This window comes from Mus caroli, unplaced genomic scaffold, assembly GCF_978045245.1.
Source record: "Mus caroli unplaced genomic scaffold, Mus_caroli_1 scaffold_5, whole genome shotgun sequence".
NCBI classification, from domain to species: domain Eukaryota; kingdom Metazoa; phylum Chordata; class Mammalia; order Rodentia; family Muridae; genus Mus; species Mus caroli.
This window is the reverse complement of record NW_028227260.1, coordinates 64,548,713-64,571,906: the sequence shown is the minus strand read 5'-3', so window position 1 is coordinate 64,571,906 and position 23,194 is coordinate 64,548,713. Positions and strand designations below refer to the sequence as shown.

General features: G+C 41.1%; 1 protein-coding gene across 3 annotated transcripts in view; it reads right to left on the bottom strand.

Annotated features, from left to right (window-relative positions):
* The window catches only part of Nexmif (neurite extension and migration factor), a 111,625-nt gene extending 90,933 nt beyond the window's left edge, over positions 1–20,692 (bottom strand). For all 3 annotated transcript variants that reach the window (XM_021153470.3, XM_085838068.1, XM_029473417.2), the window contains exon 1: positions 20,490–20,692. The gene's annotated coding sequence lies outside the window, so the exon portion shown is untranslated. The remainder of the gene's footprint in view (positions 1–20,489) is intronic.
* Between the last annotated feature and the right edge of the window lie 2,502 nt (positions 20,693–23,194).

Genomic DNA, 23,194 nt, shown 5'->3' with positions numbered 1-23,194 from the left:
TTCCTATTAAAACCTAATTTATGTTAAGTCAAGATGTAAGCTGTCGTGCTTTCCCATCATGATGGTTATGCCTCTGGAACCATGAGCCCAAATAAACTCTTTCTTCTAAAGTTGCCTTGGTCAAAAATAACTAATGCATCTCCATATAAATTGTCATAGTGGCTACATTTATTTATATTCCCACCAGCAGTATATAAAGGTTCTTCTTTCTCCACACCCTCACCAGTATCTGTTATTTGTTTTCTTGGGGACAGCTATTTTGACTGTAGATAGAATCTCAGTGTAGTTTTCATTGATGGATAAAGATAAATATGTATTATCCTTTGCGTTTCTTTCAAGAAATGCGTGTAGTCCAGTCTTTATGTGGGACTCCTAACAGCTGGAGTGCGGACTGTCTTTGACTCTGTTGCCTGCCTTTGGGACCCTTTACCCCTATTGGGCTGCCTCCTTTAGCCTTAATAGGAGAAGAGGTGCTTAGTCTTGCTGCAACTTGATATGCCAAGGCTGGTTGGTATTCATGGGAGGTCTTCCCTTTTCCAAGGAGAAAGGAAGGAGGAGTGGAGGGGGAGAAGAACTGGGAGGGGGGAGGGGAAACTGAAGTCATAATGTAAAGTTAATTATTTATTTAATTTAAGTCTGTTCAATTCATAGCCCACTTATCGGTTGATGTAAGCTTTGACACCTTTGAGTTCCTTATATATTCTAGATATTAATCCCCTCTCTGAAATTGTCTTAGCTATAGCTTCTACTGCTGTGATAAACACCAAAACTAAAAACAACTTGGAGGGGAAAGGGTTTATTTGACTTACATTTCCATATCACAGCCTATCATCAAAGGAAGTCAAGGCAGAATCTGAAGGCAGGAACAGAAGCAGACTATGAAGGAATGTTGCTTACTGGTTTGCTCCTCATGGCTTGCTCAGTCTGCTTTCTGATATATTCCCACAAACCAACCACCTTGGGTGTACCACAAACGATGCGATGGGCCTTCCACATCAGTAATTTTTTAAATGCACTATAGACTTAACTACAGGCTATCTGATGGAAGCATTTTCTCAATTGAGTTTAGCGTGTCAAGTTGATTACAAAAAAAAAAAAAAAAAAAGACAGACATATAGTTAGCAAAGATTTTTTCTTTCTGTGGGCTGTTTCTTCACTCGCTGTTTATTTCCTTTGCTTTTAGCGAAATTTTTACCTATGCCTGTATCTTCAAGTGTTTTACCTACGTTTTCCTCAAGCATTTCATTCTTTTATTAAGGTCTTTTATCCAGCTTAAATTGGTTATTGTGCAAGCTAAGAGATATGTATTTAGCCCTATTCTTGCACATGCAAATGTTTTCTCAGCATCGTTTGTTGAAGAGGCTGTCTTTTTCTGATGTATATTTTTAACACCTTTGTCAAAAAGTAGGTGGCTGTAGCTATGCAGTTTTAGAAATAGGTATATTTAAACAAAAAAAATCTTTTTTAATAGGAAATATGATTCTGTATAAAGGAGTCTTTTTAATTTTATTTAAAACTAGAATGTGGATGAAATGTGTGATAGAATAACTAAAAATAAATAAATTATATTAAAAAATAAAAGCATGATGTTCTCAATCCTGGGATTCTCACTGATTTACAATAGTAAACGAACACCATCCCCTTCCAAACACAAACCATTATTGGACAAATTTGGGGTCAAAATGTAGCTACCAACTAGCTTGACTCTAGCACCTTTCCAGCCCTGCCCAAAAGCTGGAGATGAGAACAGAACTATTAAAATTGGCAAGGCTTCATGACAACTACTGTGAGTTGCCATTTGGCCAAAATTAAGACAGTCAGGGCAGCAAGGACAAAGCAGCACCAATTTAAATTGATTAACGTACAACCATGGGTGAGTTGTCGTGGGCTAAGATGCAGCTTTACAAGGTCCAAGACCTGGGAGGAGAACTGCCAAGATGGCTTATTGGGTAAAGGTGCTTGTTGCCAAGCCTCAGTTCCATCCCCTCATATGGCAGAAAGAGAGAACTAACTCCCAAAAGTTGTCCTCTGGTCTCAACATACTCACTGTGGCACATACGTGGCCTCACATAGATAGATAGATAGATAGATAGATAGATAGATAGATAGATAGATAGATAGATAGATGTGCCCAACATACAATAGAAATAGAAGAAAAAATAGAAATGTAAGAATTAAGAGACAAAAGATAATAGCACTTTCATTTTTATTTTAATTTTTAAAAAAAATATGTGTATATGTGTATGTCTAAGTGTGGGTTTGTACACATGGAGGCAAAAAGAGGGCATCAGATCCCTTTGACTTGGAGTTACAGGCAGATGTGAGCCACCTGAAATGAGTGCTGAGAACCAAACTCCAGGTCTCTACACTCTTAACCATTGATCTTAACCACTCTGTACCCCCCTTATTTTATTTTTTAATATCAACATCATACCTTTTTGCTGTGCGATACTCAACTTGCTCAGTTTCTCCATGCTTTGTTGTCTCAGTATGTTCAACTGCCTAAACCAAAAATCTATCACCAGGTGTGAGTTGATGGCTCAGCAAGGACTAGATTTCCCAGAACTCATGTAAAAGTCAAGTGGGTATGATTCTACCTGTCTGTGTATAATAGCCGCAGGTGAGAGCAGAATGGCTTTTTTTGTAATGCCAGTACACAAAGGTGGAACAAACAAGGAACAGATAATCCTTGGAGTTCACAGATGACCCAGAACAGCCTAAATAATGAGCTCTGCATTTAGCAAGACCTCACTATATAAGGTCAAACATGATTGAAGGTGACATCTGATGGAAACTTTGGGCTTCCATATGCACACATGTGCACATGTACCACCACACACATGTGAACATGCATGCACATGTACATGCATGTACATCACACACACACACACACACACACACACACACACACCCCAAAAACAAACAAAATAAACTACCACTCTCCCTTCTTCCAGAAATTCCTGACAATTGAATGCACTTTGCATGGATTACAATTAAATGATAAAAACAAAACTGTAAACAATTTTAATTGTGTGTATATGTATGCATACAAGTTGTCTAGACATGTACCTCTCCTCTCTTAGTACGTGATAAAGACATTTTAATGATTTCCATCCCGTTTATTCTCCTGCTGTGGAGAAATTAAGCATCCCAGCCCACTTAATGGAGCAGAATAAATCACTAGTATTTATTCCCCAAGGTAAGCTTCCACGGAACCGGCAGCTCGAGAAGGAACTCCCTTTGTGCTCCAAAACGTGCTTATTTTAGAGGTGAAAGGATCTCCTTCCATGTCATTGGTCAGACCTCAAGCACTCCAGATGGCTATCTAATTGTCCAGAATGATTTTTTCAGGAATCTAAGGTTTGATGTCAGCTTTTAAGGAACCAGATCTGGGATGGGAGTTAGAGTGGATTAAGCAAGCTTGTTACTCTTCTTTTGAAAATTTAAGTAGAATTAGATAATTTCCCCCTTTCCTTTTCTCCCTCCAATCCCTATCTCTACCTCCTCGCTTCCTTTCAAATTCTTTTTCTTTTTTTTAATACAACCTTCTGGGTCCATTTAGTGTTGTTTGTATGTATATGATTTCAGGGTTGACTACTTGGTATTTGGTAACCAACTAGACAGCTCATCTGTGTGGTGACTAAGTCTCCCTCTCTTGGCAGTTCTTAGTTATCTATAGTTCTTTGTCAAGGGACCCATGAGCTTGGCCCCTTCCATGATAACATGTCTATTGGTATTGTCTTTGTTCAGATCTTGTTTAGGCAGCAGTATTGCTGATGTATCATGAGTGAACCTTCCCTGCCATTTATAGGAGACGTCAGATTCCCTGGTCCTCTACCTCTTACAATCTTTCTGCTCCTTTCATTACCAATGTTTCCTGAGTCTTAGGTACAGGAGTTGTGTTGTAGACGTATTTGCTGGAAGTGGGCACCCCAGAGATTAGTTGTTAACTGTATTTTGACTGAATGTGGTTTTCTATAATGGTCTCTGTCCATTGTAAGACAAAAGTTTCTTTGATGAAGGGTGAAAGCTGGACTTATCTGTGGGTCTAGAGATAAGTGTTTAGAATTCAGTTAGGAGTTATTCTGGTTTATTAAAGTAGTTGTAGTAGGTTCTCCTCTAAGATCCACGACTTCACTAGCCCCAGGGAGTTGGCTAGGTTTACAGTATCAGCCATGATTTCCCTCCTGTTGAGCAGGCTTTAAGTCCAACTAGACAGCAGTTAGTTACTGCCAAGATATGAGTGGCACTATTTAACCCTTAGGAATATCTTATCATGGTGCAGCCACTCTGGAAATCGGTATGGAGACCTCTCAAAAAGCTAAAAATAAATCTACCATCTGACCCAGCTCTATCACTCTTTGGCATGTGCCCAAAGGACTCAACATCTTATTCCACATTCACTGCCACTCTAGTCATAAGAGCTAGGAAATGTAAACAAACTAAATATCCTTCCGTCAATGAATGGATAATGAAAATGTGGTACCTATACACAATGGAATACTATTCAACTGCAAACAAAATTAAAATAAAATCATGAAAATTTTAGGTAAAGAGGTGGAACTAGGAAATATACTGACTGGGTAATTTAGAGCTAGAAACACAAACATCACGTTTTTTTGTTTTTTGTTTTTTTGTTTTTTTTCTCATCTGCATTTCCTAGCTCCAAATCTTCAGACGTGAGTAGATAACCTGGTATAAATGTAGAAGCCATGGAAGTCAAAAGGTACCATGGGTTGTGCTGGAGGGGAACAGCAGGGTACAGGTGATGTGAAGAGGTATATGAGAAAAGGTTAGGGCTTTAATTGGGGCGGGATAGGAGGGCAATACAGAAGAAGAGGAAGAAAAGAGGAAAATAACACTAAGGATGCTTGAAAAAGCCAGAAAGACTCAGAACTTTGTTTACCCAAAATTACATATACTATATACAAGTTACATGTATACTTATCCAAGTATAGTTTAAATAAAGTTATGTCAATTGGCCTGATAATGATTCTCCCTGCCCTAAGAGCCACAGACCATCTAACAAAAATCTTATTACCAGGCACTAGAAACCTTCTTTTGAATCATTGGTCAGGAAAGTCCAAGAGACTACCAAACAATACAGGCTATTGCTGTAGCCCTTGGTTACCTCCCAGAGGTAAAGCTCTTATTACTGAAAACATTATGTACTTTGGACACAAGCCTTGAAGGATCCTAACTGTATCTCACCTGAAAACCCTGGTGACTAACTTTCATAGTAGCAAAAGGTGCTATGCAAGCTTTCAAACAAACAAATATATTAATGTATATATATATATACATATATATATATATATCTTTACTATTACATGCATATATATATATAAATGAGCAAAAAAGAAAACTTGTTCTTCTTGCATAAGTTCTGGATTCATTTCCTGGCACCCTCATAGTGGTTCCCAATCATCTATAATCTCAGTTCCAGAGGATCTGACAGCCTCTTCTAATACCTGCGGATACTAGACACATGTGGTGCATACTCATAGATGTAAGTAAATACTTCATACTACTACATACTTCAGTAATGTTAATGGATTTCTTTTGCAGTGCTAGTATCAAATCTAGGACCATTTATTTACATAAAATAAATATAATTAAAAACACACATACAGATAAATTATAATTAAAAATTAAAGTAACCAGATCTGCCCAATGAACAGGAATAAACAAACAACAGTACAGATAAGTATGATCAGGTAGTTACTGTCTATATCATTGCAATAGCTAAATAGTACACAAATACCCTAAAATATTTGCTGACAAGATTTCAATGCATAAAAACCTTTCTGAAAATATGCTTTCTGAAATTATAATCCTTTAAACTATTCTATTTAAGACATATATTAATTAATAAATATGACCTATATCTATTTAAGAAAAAATTAGCAATTACAGAAACATGGAAACTGTATAGGGAAAGAAATAAAAATACTAAAATATAGCAAGTCCCTGATTTCATTTTTCTACATTTCTGTATTCTTCATATTTTATCAAAATAAATCATTTTATAATTAAAATTGTAATTTTAAGTTTCTTTTTCTATCTATCCTGTTTGTTTCTTTGTCTGTTTGTTTTTCGAAACGTTTCAAGTATAGAACAGGGAACCAGGGAGTCTCAAGTATAATACTGGATGTATGTTCTTGGTAAGTTCTTTTTCCTTCTATTTGGTCCATTTGTTCCTTCATAAATGTGTTAGAAAACTGGCAAAGAGTTATCTCTCAGGACCCTTCTCATTTTGCTCTTCAGTATTTTATTGCAAGAACCACTGGGCTAAATGAGCTGTCTAGAATCTTTGCAAGTTGAATTGGTCAATTGGTTGAATTTTTCAATTTTTGTATAACAATATTGTGCGTATTTTTATAAAGAAAAATAATGTACATGCATCATTGACTCTAAGGCACAAAGAAGAAATAGAACATTTTAAAAAGGTAATCTTCAAATAAATTGTTGAATAGAAAAAATACAATGGCACATAATTTAGGATTTTGCTTACATAAAATTAAAAATACTGAACAGTTTTATATATTATATGGTTATAACTACATGTACAGAGGTATAAAAACAAAATAGAAAATACACACCAAATTTATCTTTATGCTTGTCCCTGGAAACCAAGGTAAATATGATTAGGCTTGGGGACAGAATTTAACTTGCCTGCTATGTTTCATTTTCTGTTTCTGATAGAAATTGAAAGCAAGCTTACAGCCTGGCAGTGGTGGCGCACACCTTTAATCCCAGCACTTGGGAGGCAGAGGCAGGTGGATTTCTGAGTTCAAGGCCAGCCTGGTCTACAGAGTGAGTTCCAGGACAGCCAGGGCTACACAGAGAAACCCTGTCTCAAAAAACCAAAAAAGAAAGCAAACTGACATTCAAAGTATTGAAGTTTGTCAAGCTGAGGATATATCCAGGTTTGTTTGTCATGTTATCGATTCTCAGTGTTTTGCAATACTTTTGATTATTCAAAACAAAATTACATATATAAGTTTAAAAGAAAAATGTTGGAATTTTTCTACATACTTCAGTAATGTTAATGGATTTCTTTTGCAGTGCAAGTATCAAATCTAGGACCTTGAATGCATTCTATTACTGAGCTACACTCCTACCCTTCAGGGATTATTTTGATAAATGACAAACGAACTTAACCTTAAAGCCAGAGAACTTGAAAAGACGAGAAAAAAATAACAAGAGAAAAAAAAAAAAAAGACACAGTCAGTGAGATAAGATAGCGCGCCTGGAGCCTTGATACATCAAAGTCACCAAAGAAACTCAACACATTTCTGCTCTGGTCTGTAAGCCAGAGACTGAACAAATGTGTCTCTTTCAGGATTAGGGCTCCTGGATGGCCCCACTTTATTGTCGTCTGACTTTTAAATTCCTTTGTTTAACTGAGTTTTCCAGACAATGCTTATCTCCACTAACCTTTTCATGGTATCTGTTACACACCCAGATTTATTCTGTCATTACTTTTTGAACCAATATCACACTGGTTCCCGGGAATCATATAGGGAACATAGTTTCCTGAATTCACTTTCTCACAATAACTTAAACTTGAGATTTTTAAAAACTTTGTTCTGATATGAAAGTTGAACCTAAGTTTACTTCCTCCCTTAACACTCTCTCCCAAGTTATTACCATAGTCAAAAATAATCTTTATTATCTCAATTTGGAAGAAATCTCTATAATCTTGGCCTCTTTGTTGCATATTTATTGGTCATTGAATTCATTTACTTTTATCAATCCAGTGTCTTCTGGTTTCCTGTCCTGACCCCTTCTGTCATTCCTTTTCGCTTATGTCTCAGGTATAAACTCTAAGCTCTCTTTGCTTTTTGAGGGTACCTTATAATATAATGGTGGTTTTTAATGTTTCTTCCCTCTCTGATCCCCTTTCCCACAAAGGAGCTCAAGCCTCTCTTGTCTAACCTTGCTCCAGCCACACAATAAACCAGGAAAACAGCTGCAGTCAAACAACATCAAAGGTAAAGTTAAAGGCTCTATTGAGAACCGAGAAGGAGCAGGTTGGGAAATGAGTCAGGTGAAGCTGAGTATTAAATGCAATGGGTAAAAACAGGGGTCATGCATTTGGAAGTAAGATGATGGATGGTCTGGCCTATAATCATCACTATGGCTCAAAGTAGTGTGTCGTGTGGCTCTGAGAAACTCACTTGAATGTTTCTGAGACTCGATTCTTCAAAACGGAAAATGTTGCCATTGTGCAAAAGTCAGAGTGAAGAGGAAGCTGCTTCCCTTACATGGTCACCAATATACACATGATGCACATACAGACAGCAAAACACCTGTACATGTAAAATAAAAAGAAATAAAAACAATAAAATAAATTGTTCATCAAGCTCAGTAATCTTAGCACTCTTGTGGTCAATGCTGGAGGACTGTGGTGAGTCCAAGGCCAGTCTGAATTTCACAGTGAGTTCCACAGGGACCTAGACTACAGTAATGGAGCTTTGGCTCAAGAACAAAACAAAACAATTTAAATAAGAAAAGGCATCCCTCCCTTGTACTAAGAAACAAGAAGGGATGGGAGGAGAAACTGCAGTTGGGATGTATTGAAAACAAAAAATAAAAAAAAAAATAAGAAAATAAAAAAAATAGAATTACCAAAGACTTTAAAGCTCCTGTGATAAAAATGGTTCAATTAGCAATTATAAGTACTTTTGGAACAAAGAGAAAAATACAATAAAAAAACAGAGCATATAAAGAAAAGAGCAGAATTTTTGAGATAAGATACAATAATACAAAAAAACCTTCTCTTGGGCAAAATGGAAAGAGCCAAGAAATGAATCAGTTAACATGCTAGAATGATGGGAATCATTTCATCCAAGTAAGAAAGAATGACTTGACTCAGGAAAATGTCCAGAGCCTCTAGGAATTATAGAACTAAAGCAAAAAGTTTCCTGTCATCAGAGGAAGCCAAGAATGATAGGAGGTGGGTCAGGAATTTAAAATGATATTCCTTTTCTTGTCTTTTCTTTTTCTTGTTAAGTCTTAAAATTGGCAAAGCACACAAACCTTCATACTCAAAAACCTAACTATATTTCAAAGTAGGTTAATTCAAAAACTCCATGCCAAGCCACATCATGGATCATGGTCAAACTTCTTTAAATAATAATAATAATAATATCTTGAAAGCAGTAAAGAGAGAAATGCAACCTTACTAACAAGGGAAAATAGTTACAATGACAGCTGATTTCTCCTCAGAATCCATGGAAGCTAGAATAGAATGACATATTTCTCAAGAACATTCATAAAAGAACTGTCAACCTTGAACCTCAGGTCCCATGAAAATATACTTTACGGAAAATATACTACTACTGTGGAAGAGCAATAAAGAAATTTTCAAAGGGAAGAAAGTTAGAATTTCTTGCTTGTAAACCTGCCTTGAAATAATTGTTAAATGATGTTCTCTAAACAGGAAAAAAAAAAAAGTGCAAAAACACGATCTTGGAATCTCAGGAAAAAAATAACAACAGAAAGAGCAAGGTTAACCTGTCTCAATTATGTTTTACAGCTGAAGCAAAAATTATAATATCTGATATAGCTATAAATACATAAAGAAGAAATACTTAAAACCATTAGGTTATAAATAGGGAAGGATAAAGTAAGAAAGGCATGATTTCTAAAATTTACTACAGCAGCCAAAATGTCAATCTTCCTAAGCTATAATAAGTTATAGACCGGCACTCTATAAAATGGTTTCTCTCTCTCCTCTCCTTTCCTTGCCGCTTTCTGAACCAGTGTCTCCCTATGTAGCCCAGCCTAGACTTAAATTTATCATGTAACTCAGGTTGTTCTCCAACTCAAGATCCTCCTACCTCGGGCTCCCAAGTGTTAAGATTATAGCCATGTGCCACCATGCCCAACTTGGGATAGTTTGTTCAAAATTAGTTTTGCTTTTAAAGAAACTAAACATGTACTTACCATACAAACCAGTAATCATACCTGAAAATTCATCACAGAAAAATGAAAATTTGTGTTCTCTAAAAAAACCTGTACATTAATGCTCATAGCAGCTTTGTGTGCTGATAGACTAACGTGCAGATAAGCAAAGTCTCTCAGCAAGTGAAAAGCTAAACTGTGATATAGTGATACTATACAAAACTTTTGAATTGCAAGAAGGAATGAACTATTTACATACAAAACAAATTGGATGACTGGGCCTGATGATGCACACCTCTGATCCCAGCACTCAGGAGGCAGAGAAAGGCAGATCTCTGAGGTAGAGGCCATTCTACTCTACATAGTGAGTTCTGGCTAGCCAGGGTTACATCGTCAGATCCTTTCTTAAACAAACAAACAAACAAACAAACTGACAAGAACAACAAAAACAAAAATGTGGGTGAGGCTGGGGCATTATGTGCGTGAAAGGAGTCAATGAAAAGCTCATGTCATTTATGACTCCGTCCATGTAACATTCTTGGAATGAGGAAACTATAGATATGGAAAATGGAATATTGACTATGAAAGTTTGATATGGATTGAGTATAAGTGCAAAAACTACAATGGGTAAAGCACAAGCAAACCTCTTGTGATGAATAATATTTGTCTTGATCATGTTGGTAGTTATGCAAACATGCATATGGGATATGATGGGATGGAATTGTACAGTCACTATGACAAAGGCAAATTCATGGTTTTAATATTATGCATGGTTATGCAAGGTTGAACAACTGGAAGAACTGGACAAGTGGTACACAAGGACCCTTTGTCTTTTAATGTCCTATCAACCTACTAATCTATTAATTATTGCAAAAAGGTCCACATGCTACTCCCAGAACCTGTGAATACTCTAGGTTATATGGCATAAGAGGAATTAAGGTTGTAGATAGTGAAGGTGGCAAATCGACTACGCTGAGTTGGGGAGACTGTCTAGTCAGGCAAGTGCAATGCAATTATAGGAGTATTTATAAGTGGAAAGCAGAGGAGGAAGAGTAAAAATCAGAGATGCAGATAGAAACAATATTGAAGTGATGAGATGTAGGGAAATCAGTTCTCCACTGGAAGGTTTGAATATAGAAAGTCTTCACAAAATGTGAAATATAAGTAGCATCCAGAACCTAAACAATGGCTGGAAATAGAGTTTGCTCTTATGGTTTCCGAAAGGAACACAGCTATTTTCACACCTTGACTTTAGTCTAGTGAAACATAGTTTAGACTACTGACATCCACAGCAACTGAATACCAATTTATTTTATTTTAAACCACTAAGTTTTGGGAAAGTTTTTTTTTTTTAAATAGCAGCCATAGCAGCACATCCACCAGCCACATAGTTAAAAACTAACTCAGTCAAAGATAGGCAACTAGGGCACTGGGGCACTGGGGCACTGTAGTCACTCAGAAAAGTGCTTAGTGCACAATCCTGAGGACATGAGTTCATATCTTCAGCATCCCCATAAAAAGTCAGGTGCGGTAAAGCCAGCACTGAAGAAGAGGTGACATAAGGATCCCAGAGAGTTGCTGGCAAGACCACTTAGTGAACTGACAAGCTCCAGGTTCAGTGAGACCCTGTTTCAAAAAATAAGGTGCACAAGAGGGCATAAATGTGAAATAGGGACTTTTAGAGAGTGCATGGCAAGGATGATAGGGAAATAATATAGGGTGGAGGGTAAGTGTAACCAGAACACAGTATATATCTATAAAGTTGTAAAGAATAAATTTAAGCCGGGCGTGGTGGCGCAGGCCTTTAATCCCAGCACTCGGGAGGCAGAGGCAGGCGGATTTCTGAGTTCGAGGCCAGCCTGGTCTACAAAGTGAGTGCCAGGACAGCCAGGGCTACACAGAGAAACCCTGTCTCGAAAAACCAAAAAAAAAAAAAAAGAATAAATTTAATTTTAAAACGTAGACACAACAAGGTGGGGAAGGATTGATGAAGACACTCAATGTCCATCCATCTCTGTCCTTCTCATACCTGCATACTCACATGCATCTGCATACACAAACATGTATAGATTGTACTCTCAGGGCAATCATCAATATATAATGATGAATGCTATTTTTGCAATCCCACATCACCAATGAAATCAAAGATAGCACATCTTCCTCAGAACTGCAAGGAAAAGAAACATGTTGCTCTTGATTAAATGGAGCCTATTAAACCAAAGGTTTAAGAAGCTAGAATTCAGAGCTGAGTGTGGTGGCGCATGCCTTTAATCCCAGCACTTGGGAGGCAGAGGCGGGCGGATTTCTGAGTTCGAGGCCAGTCTGGTCTACAGAGTGAGTTCCAGGATAGCCAGAGCTACACAGAGAAACCCTGTCTCAAAAAACCAAAAAAAAAAAAAAAAAAAAAAAAAAAAGAAAAAAAAAAAGCTAAGAAGCTAGAAATCTTGTCTCGGTCCAGTCTGGGATCTATTTGCCGAGGAATTTTCTGCTCTGTTAAGAAAACTGTACTTATTTTTCAAAGATATAGAATACAGAGACAGTAGAAAAGGTGTACTAAATTTAAAAAAAAGGTAGTCAGAAGACACAATCACCTAATTTCCTATGACAGGATAATTCATTTTATGTTTTTTTCTCTTGCTATCCCCAATATCCCCTTAGCACACAGTAGATGCTCAAAAACATTTGATGAATTGTACTGTAAATGATAACTAATAGACCCATTCAGTGTTAGATTCTACTAACCCTCATACTCTATAATAGTCCAAACTGCTAAGACAAAAATGCCAGAAGCATTTATTCATAAATAGGGATTCCATATATTACCATTCCTACTGCAAAGCACAGATGTGCCATATGTTTGTTTTTGCAGCACTTACAGAGATTGGCATTTAATATATGATACTAGAGTTCCAGGATGAAATCTTTTAACTCACTCCAGGATGACTAATAGTCCAAAAAGCCCATGAATCCCAAGGGTCTCATGAACATATCTATCATTTCCGTCTCTGACCCTATCACCATACCTAACAGTTGGTTCCAAGAACAGTCTTCTATTTTTCTGAATCCCTTGGCTAAGTGAAATATATAGACAGCAAGGCACAAAAGAGATACAGATAGGAGAAAAGTAAGCAAGGTAGAGCTTTTATGTAATATAATGTTAATAAATGTTATATTAATTAATACATTAATAATTAAGTTGTTGGGGTGAGAGCTGAACATGCATATTTTGTTTTCACCTTTTTTCTTTTTTGAGATTATAATATAATTCCATCATTTCTTCCCAGCCTTTCCTCCCTCTCATAGCTTCTTTTTCATTAATTGTTATTATATGCATGTATATGAAAAAGCATTTTTAAGAAGCCTAGAATTGAAAAGTCTAGAATTTGTTAAAATGAGGCAACTTATTTAGAGTAAGGACAGTAATGTTCAAATGGGTATTAAGTGGCTCTTTTTCAAAATAAAAATGCCTATGAAAGTTAATCAGAAAAAATATTTGGAACAGTAGCTGAGGGCTACAGACCATGAGTATACAACAACGTGCATTTTTGAGAATCCTTTCCGTGGCTTTCAAGTTGCTGTGACCATGACAGGCATATAGCAGGATCTCTGTAACAACTGGGGAAAAGGTTTTTTGTTTTTGTTTTTTGGTGTTTTTTTTTTCCATTTGTTTTTTCTTTCGTTCTTATTTAAATTTTATTTTGTTTTTAATTTATTTTTTTTACACTCCATATTCCATTCCCTGCCCCCCCTCCATCCTCCAACTGCTCCACAACCCATACTTCCTCTTCACCCCACCCTGTCTCCACATGGATGCCCCCACTCCCCACCTCACCTGACCCCTAAACTCCCTGGGACCTCCAGTCTCTTGAGGGTTAGGTGCATCATCTCTGAATAAACACAGACCTGGAAGTCCTCTGCTGTATGTGTGTTGGGGGCCTCATATCAGCTGGTGTATGCTGTCTGTTTGGTCCAGTGTTTGAGTGATGGGCTTCCGTTTGTTTTTTGTAACAAGGTTTCTCTGTGCTTCCTTGGCTGTCCCAGAACTGGCTCTGTAGACCAGGCTGGCTTTGAACTCAGATCTACCTGCCTCTCTGCCTCTCAGGTGCTGGGATTAAAGGGGTGTGATGCCACCTCCTGGTTATGCAGAGGTTTTTTTTTTTTTTTTTGATTTTTCGAGACAGGGTTTCTCTGTGTAGCCCTGGCTGTCCTGGAACTTACTTTGTAGATCAGTCTGGCCTCGAACTCAGAAATCTGCCTGCCTCTGCCTCCCGAGTGCTGGGATTAAAGGCGTGGGCCACCACGCCCGGCTTATGCAGAGGTTTTTTTAACTCACAATGCCCGACTGGACTTCCTGAAATGTATGCATATGGTATATATGTAGGTAAACATGCAGTTCTCTGAAGAGCCTGCACTCAGTGGCCTTCAAATTTTCATACCAATTCATGCTGCAACTAGAGATCACTGGTTAGGGAACACTGATCTAAATGGTATTGGTCCTTTTTCTACTCCTCTACTTAGTAAGGCAGTGTATCTTCTGTGTGTGGTTCACTTATTAACAAATAAAGAAAGAGAAAGTGAGTTTCTGCTTATACGAGTCATCAAGACCAGCTTCTGGGTTAATAAATCACATGTGCCCAGAACAACATGGCAAACAATGGGAAAGGAGTCGGAAAGAACTTTGTCGTGCCACAAAACTTAGGTTACTGCAGAAGAGAGAAAGGTGATAATTAACGATACATCAACAGTAACAAAATTCACTTACCAGTTTGGTTGTTTAGGTAATCCCCTGCAATTCTTCCTGACTTTAGACAATCTCTCATGTATTAACAATGGATCTTGTAAAGCTCAACTAAGTAATAGAAGCTTGAAAATATTTACAAATATCACTTCTAACTAGCTTCATTTTTTTCCTTCTTGATTACATTATTATTCCATGATAGGTCAGATTTAAATTGGGGGGAACCACCTTTTCATTCACTCCTGCTCCCGATTAATGAAGTCCATCACAGAGACTTAGGACTGGGAGGCAGACAACTTAAAAGAGCATCTTGTCTCTTATCATACTTCCCTTAGTGCTACAGATTTTCTTCATGAATACGGTGGTCAGGATGTACTTTCTAACCCTAAGGTTTTCCAGATAAACTTAGAGCTTAGTATTTATTTCAAAAATTTAAAATTATTTTACTTCATGTGTGTGGTGCTCTGTTTACACATATGTCTGTGTACTATGTACATGTCTAGTGCTTTAGGAGACCAGAAGTGTGTGTCAGAGCCCATGGAACTAGAGTTACAGATGGCCATGCACTGCCATATGGCTTCTGGGAATCAAACTCCGGTCTTCTAGATAAAAATAGGCAGTGCCCTTGACCTTTGAGCCTTCTCCCCAGCCCTAACATATTCCCTCTTAACAGCCTTTCATGAAAGCAAGAAGCACTCTCCAATGTGTAGAGGGTACCTTTTTGAGTACATGTGTATGTGCAAACATAGACTTCCATTTTGTGGTGATATCTTTGAACACAATATTCCAATTCTGTCAGACACAAAGCATCAATCTTTCTGAGGATCTTCTACAGAAAGACCTCTTGGCTGACAAATGTAAGATGAACTAGGTTAAAGAGTCATTGTCTCTCGGAAGCTCACTAGTCTATCAAGTTTTGAAAATTAACTATCAACTCAAATTAGGAAATATAATGTCTTTTAAAGGTACCTGTACTTTAAGTAATCATAGAATTTTTAAAACAAATAATCCCAAATAAAAAAAAATACTTTAACTTTGTTCAAATGAAATGAATCTCTTCCTTGTCATCTTTCTGTGGGAAGGCTCTTGTGTATCCCAGGCTGGTCTCAAATTTGCTATCTAGTTGAGGATGACTTTAAACTTCTTGTCTTCCTACCTTTTCTTCTTGAATGCTAGGATCATAGCTCCACACCCAGTTTAGGTGGCGCTAAGAATTGAACATGGAGTTTTATGCAGCCCGTCTCTGAAACAACAAGACAGGGTCTCACTACACATCCCAAGATTTCCTTGAACTCACTGTTTCCAAGGTTGGCCTCAAGCTCGGGATCTTCTTGCCTCTCAGCCTCTTGTGTGGGGGATTATACCACATCTGGGTTTATGCTTGTTTTTGATGGAGGGTGGGTCAAAATTCCTATGTTTAGATGCAGTGTACAAATCTTGTTCTCCAGCCTTTAGATAATTTGCAGATAAACAGCAGAGGCTTCTTTCTCAAGCTAGTTTGTGGGACACTTGAAAAAAACAATGGGAGAATGAAACTGATAGTTTTCATAGGATTGGGGGACACTTGAGGAAAATGGTACATAATTGCTTAAATCAAAGTCATCTTACTGGAGAGAAATAAGATGATCTATAGACATGCCATTTTGGAAAAAAAAATGTGTGCGTTGTGACTGCTCTCAAGAATTCAGCCAGGGGTTTTTGGAACATGTATGTAATGCCAGTACTTGGGAGGTGGACGTATGAGGATCACAAATCCAAAAGTAGCCCGGGCTACACACAAGACCCTGTCTAAAAATGAAAAACAAAAGCAAAAAACACTCATGGCTGGAAATGTAGCTCCGAGGTAGAGTGCTTCTCTAGCGTGTCCAAGGCCCTGTGCTCCATCTTCACCTCGGGAAAAGGGAAAAAAGCTTGGAACAGAACACAACAGAAGCAAAACAAACGCTAGAAATCCTTTCCGGCTGGAGAACAAGGAAAGACATTAGATCATAGCATTTACAAGAAAAAGGGAGCACATTCCATAGCCAAAGTCTGTGAATCACTATTCATGACAGAGGGAAGAGACAAAAGATCCTTGCCTCTACCTGGAGCAGGCCTCAGAAAGGCAGCTTCCCTGAACTGCCCCCTTCCCTACGTTGTGCTATGCTTACTGCTGCAGGAGGCCGATGTTGTTTCATGTCTGCCTCAAAATACATTTTCTGGATAGCAGTGAAGGCACAAACTTAAAGGTCGCCTGAAGTGCTCCTGTCACGGCTCTTTGTTTTGTTCTCAAAGCGTCCTGGACAACCAGCTAAGTTCTTTATGTCCAACCTTATGACCTTGGATTTGAACTATTAACTAGAGAGCTCGACTCTTCAGAGAAAGTAAAATAGTAAAGGAAAATATAAAGTTTAAATCGGAAATCCTCCAACATGGGAAAAACAATGAAGCCAAAAATGACCTGCTTCTCAGTGAATCATTCTCCTCTGGATCACTTGTTTGATCCTTCTATCTTCTTTTGCTTACTGCCAGCAGGAACATTTTGACCACGGGTATGATAACAGATAAAAAGTTTACATATAGCAGTCAAAGGCCAACTAGAATCTCCTCTTACTACAATGGAAGGGGCTTGCAGAAGAAAAAAATCTCTAGTACTGAATTTAGGAACAGAGAAACTGCAATAAATGCTTCTTTGGTTAAGACAGTTCCTCCCCTAAGCAAATACTTCAGTGAGACTAGAACCTCCACAGTGATTGTGTTAGAGTGCCATGAGCACGTCTTTGAGTGTTTTAAATCCGGCTGTTAGAGCTTTTTCTTTCTCTCTTCTACCTCCGTAAACAGAAGCAAAGCGAAGTGACAGCACATCTTTAGTTCGCTTTGCTCTCTGGGCAGCTTACAGGTAATCAGATTGTAAAAAAAAAAAAAAAGAAAGAAAGAAAGAAAGAAAGAAAGAAAGAAAGAAAGAAAGAAAGAAAGAAAGAAAGAAAGAAAGAAAAAAAGAAAAAGACAGGAGAAAGACAGTGAGTAAAACAGAAAGCAGCAGTGTTCTGCAGTTGTTTGACTTTGGCAACAGGGATATTACAGGTTTGCACGTGTGCCTGCATGTGTGTATGTGTGTGTTAAAAAACATTGATGCATCGAAGATTTATTCATTGAACAGACTGATTTATTTAACAGACTTGACATATGTCAAATTCTGCTATGTGCTTATATAATTGTTACCCATTTATCAGAGCTGTAATTTAGGCAAATATTTGTTTTAAAAGTATTTTCTTTTAAATGGCTTTCTCTGGCCTGCTGCACAATCAATCAGTGGTTCTTTTTAATTATGTTAACAATAGCTATTTGGTTGGAGTCTGTGAAATCTAATCTTTTCCCCAAACTCTTTTCAGTTTTTTTTTCCCAAGTAATTACTTTCAAGTTAAAAATCATACCACAGGAAGAATTTAAATATGCACAATATTTTATGTTTTCATATTCTGAATGTTTGGTCTTCAAAAAAAGTCAGTTTCTTGACACATTGTTAATAATCACAGATCTGGTACTATTGAAGTAAAAAAAACTGGCTAAAGGGACAAGAGTGTGATTTTTCTTAGCCTAGTTCTGTGGGGTATAGGGGTATGGAGACAGGAAGACAAGCTGCGGGGGGAGGGTGTGCTCTACAAAGAATTAAGTAGAAAAAGACAAAGTAAATGAAATCAAATTTCAAGTCTTACAGATTTTCTTGAATCACCCCACCCTATTTGAATACATGGGCACACACACAAAAATTATGTCTTTTCAACTCAAATACATGCAATCTATCTAGGTTCTGTGGGAGGCAATTTTTGCTAAGTATTTCCAAGAAACAACAACAACAACAAAAAAATGTCTAATCACTAGCTGCCAGAGGGGCTTTGAATTCCCCTATTGTAAATATGTTGCTTGCAAAAAGCCCGAGGTTTATTTTGACCTCCCTGGTCAAGGAGTATGGAGACTACATAAGATGTAAGGGTGGGGATAGAGGGAACTCCCACCACCACACAAGTACATTTCTGACCTAGTAAGCAAATACGCTTCTGTTGTTAGTGCTGGGTAAAATGTACAAGTCTTCCAGAAATTAGAGACTGTAATAAAAATGTACCAGCCCAAATTTAAATTGCTCACTAGACAGATGGTTAATTATATTCACAGCCACATATTTCACTGGGATAGAGTTTCAGACACTCAGCCAGTTTTATTTGATTAGCCGGTTTTCTAGTTAATATGTAAAATGACAGTTTCTTAAGGTTTTTTTGTTCCTTTCTAAAAATATTTTTTAATAAGTGTAAATTCTCCTTAGCCATGAGAACATCACTGCTGTAAATAAAATGTTTGGTCATTCTATCCATGCATAAAGATGTGCGACTCACCCCGCAAGCCCCAAATGGTCTCTTGCAGTTCAGAGGAAACCATTAGAGCACCTTTCACTCAGCTTCTTCAATGAAAACAGTTTTTTAAAATCCCAGCGCTAAAGTATTTTATAAAGATACTTTTAAAAAAAGTCCTGCCAACCCCACACACTATTGTGTATTCTCAGACAAGTCTACAAAATGAAACGTTAGAAAAAGCCACACAGTTAAGTATGCTGTTGCACCTAAAATTTAACAACATGTTGGAAGCCAAAGCCCAGAAGCAAAATACGAGACTTGGTCATTCCAAAATGCTACCAGAAGCTAGACAAAAATCTGAAGTGCTGGTGTCAAAATGGGAATGTCAACTGATTTTTTTTTTTAACTTCAGAAAAAGACTAAAAGCCTTGCGCCCGTGGTTCGGTGTCTCACTAATGAGACAGGAGCAGTCATGCTGAAACCACTGGATTCTTCAGCTGAGCAGCGCGGGCTGCACACTTTCGGGGAGCGGGGCCGCCCCACGGCCTCTGAGACCGCAGGGCTGGATAAGATCGAGCCGCAGCAGCGTGCCTGCAGGCGCGGCAGCGACGAGCTCCAGGAGTCCCGGAGGAAAGCGTCAATCTGACGGCAAGGGAGAGCGGGAAGGGGCAGCGGGCCAATTTCCTGCAAAGGTGACAAGCCTGGGCGAGGCTCGCTCGGGCCCCTAACTTCTCGTCGGTCGCCGGCGGCGGCTGCTCGGAGCGGGTGCTGCGAGCCGCCCGTGCCACCGCGGGGTGGCCAGAGGCGCCCGGGGTGCGCGGGAGCCTCGGGCGGGGGAGGCGTCCGTACGGCGGCGCCTTCGCACCTCTACAGCTTCGGCTGGGACGCCAGCCGGCGCCCGCCGCGTGCCTACGTTTTCCCGCTCCCTCGGACGCGTGCCTCGGACCATGCCACGTTCCCCAGACGCCCGAGGCTCCCCCGGGGTCACCGAGCCGATGGGAGGTGGCAGGCGGCTAGCGGCCGCTGCCCTGCAGCAGGCAGGCGTGTGTGAGCGGCGGCGGCGGTGGCGGCGGCTCCGGCCCGCTCCCTTCCCCTCCCCCTCCCCCGGCGGCGGCACACAGGCCTTTCCTAGATTGCAGCGCACGCTCGGCGGCGGCGGCGGCGGCGGCAGCAGCGGTGGTGGCGGCGGCGGCGGGCGAGCCTGGCTCCCTCGCCCCGGCGGCCTCGCTGCCTCCCGCACACAGACAGCACCCGCACGCCATTCGCACACTCTCCCACTCACACACACTCACACGCACGCGCATACACACACACACACGCACACACACACACGCACACGCTCTCCCCGCCGGCATCCCTTGCTCGGCTCCTCGGCTCGGCTCGCCCTCGGTTCCTCGCAGCCGCCACCCCCCACCCCCAGCTGCCGCCCGCCGGCTCGAGCCGGCCCGGGGAGCCAGGGAGAAGGCCCGTGGGGGGGAGGGGGGAGGCTGCATGGCAGCGCTCAGACTCACCTCGCAGGCCGCCTCCCGAGGCGCACGTCGCTGGTGGGTCCCTGCTGCCGGCGTCCCGAGCTGGGACGGTCGCAGTCAAGGCTGGGCTGCCGCCGTCGCCGGAGCTGCTCGAGCTGCCGCTGCTGCTCCCGCTCACTGCCGCCTCCTCTGCCTCTGCTCCATGCGCGGGGCCCGCCAGGTGGACGCGCCTCGCTCCGCTCGCTCACTCTGGCTCCGCCGCAGCCGCCGCACTAGATGGAGGCAGAGCTGTCGGGCTCGGTCGCCGAAACTCAGAGGCTCCACAGCCGCCCGCCGGCTCCCAGGACAGCGCTCCTCTCACCGCGCCGCTCGCCCGCGCCAGCACTGCCCGGCTCGCCGGCTGTGCGCGGCGGTGCCCGGAGCCCGCTCTGCACGCGGTGGCTGCGGCTGTCCGCGAGACGGAGACGCGGAGGGCGGTTGCGACTGCCGCTAGCGCTGGGAACACTACTGCTAAACGCTGCCACTGCCGCTACTGCCACTGCTGTGGCGGTGGCGGCGGCGGTGGCTGCTGCTGCTGATGCTACTGGTTTTCCTTCCCGGGTTCTCCCCCCCTGCCTCGGCCCCCTCCTCCCCCTTTCTCCTCCTCCTCCTCTTCCTCCTCCTCCTCCTCCCCCTTCTCCTCCCTGGGCTGCTTGGCTCAGAGCCTCTGCGGGCTCTGCCTGCTCTCTTCTGCTTCCAGAGCTGCCTCTGCCCATTCAGAAAGGTGCCCAGAGTGGGGCTGCCTCGGCTGCCACCATCGCTATTGCCCCTGCCATTGTTTCCTCCAACACAGCAGTTCTTGTTGGACGCGTTCCCCTCCCTATCCTCCTTCCCCACCACAGCCCTCCCTATCTTGCTCGCTCTTTCCTTACCCTCTCTGCGGTCCCTTCCTCATGTGTGCCCCCTCCCACCCTGTCTGTCTGTCCCTCCCGGCGGTCCCCTCAGACGTCCGGGAGCGCGCACTGCGCGGCCACCTGTCATAAAGGGCGCGCACCCCCCTTCCCCACCCCCACCCCGCCCCCCACTCACATTCTCGCAGCCCGCCCAGTCCACAGCGCCGCTGGCTTGTTCTTCCCCTAGCAGACACGCAGCCGGACACCACTCTCCCACGCCTTTGAAGGCAGTTATGTGTTCAGAGAGGGGCGCTCTGAAGTTTCAGGAAGAATATCTGAATGGCTCCATGTATTAAGCCTCTATCCATCCAACCTACCCTTAACTTCAGGGCCAAAGCCCCAGGAAGGTGGATTGTGCTGGAAGGGTTGTAACAAGGCAGAGAATTGGAAAGGGATGAGTTTTTTTAGGAAGTGAAGGAGAGAAAAAGGGATTCTGAATATGGCCGGGAAGGAAATGGGATCTGACTGCTGTCACAGGAAAATTCCTTAGGTGGTCATTTCCCTTTTGACGTCCTGGGAGTCAACAGTACAGGAATGGAAAGCGACACACCGGGGAACACGTAGTATTCAATGAAGCCCAGGGTGTAGGGTTGGGGCCTGAGAGCCACAGTCATTGCCACTAGAAACCAGGGTGAACAATTAAGTGTTGACGCTAGAGCGGAGAGAATAAAGCTAGCTACTTTGTGTGCACTTGCTCCAGCAAGTCCTTGCCACAACCCAGCTTCCCAGTCACGGAGAGCTCAATTTCAGCTTTCTCTGCTTCCACCCTACAGCCTCGTTTTCTAAGGTCAGACTTCGAGATCTGCAGTGTGTAAGTCCTCTAACCCTTCCCAGGGCCTCTAGGCTGTCACCTAACCCCTCCCCAGAAACAGCACAGACATGGATAATGTGTATGGCTCTGGAGGGTAGGGGGAGAGATTTTTCCAGGCAAAGTAAAAGACACAGGGGCCGGGTTTAAGTTAAAGGAACACAGTCCTGACACTTTCATCCTCTTGCCATGGAGTGTCTGTGTGGGGTGGGGGCAGGTTTTTAAAACTTAGACTCACCTAGGGGACACACTTCTGGGTGTGTTTTCAGGGAGGTTTAGCTAAAGTCCACCTACCATTTCACCTTCTTGGAATACTCCTTGTCAGTCCCCTCTTATATTACAGAAACTCATCCCTCAATAATGGCTCATTTCTCAAAGAATCCAAACTTCCTGAGTGTTTACCTTTGTGACAACCACTATGGTGAGCAACCTACACCAATTCTTTTGTTTAATCCTCATAATAAACACATTTCCATTACACATTACTTCCATTTTGCAGGTTAGAATATTGAACCCTGACAAAATATACACATCTTGAAAAGAGGAATGGTGCTTTATGTACCTTGCTTACTGTGCAAGTACATTTGCCTCTTTTAGGCCATGAGATAAATAAAAAATAAAATAAAATTTGACATCCACCCTCAAGTGCAGAAACAAATGTCAAACATATAAAAATGCCACCATGTATGGCTAGATTTCAATTGCCAGAATGAATTGCTCTTTGCCATTTGATTTCACCTTGGCTAACCACATATGCTATTATTCTTTTTGAAAGTTAGTTGCTAGCCAGTGAGATGGCTCACTGGCTAAAAAGCAGATGCTTCGATTCTGATGCTCCAAGATCCCCCTGAGGCTTCCACATGGTGGAAGAAGAAAATCAACACCCAGAAATGGCTGTTGATTTTACACATGTGCCATAGTATGTACAAGTGCGTGCCCACACACATGCACACACAAAATGAATGTATAAAGGCCGTTTGTTAACTATCAGTTATTATTTTTGTCAG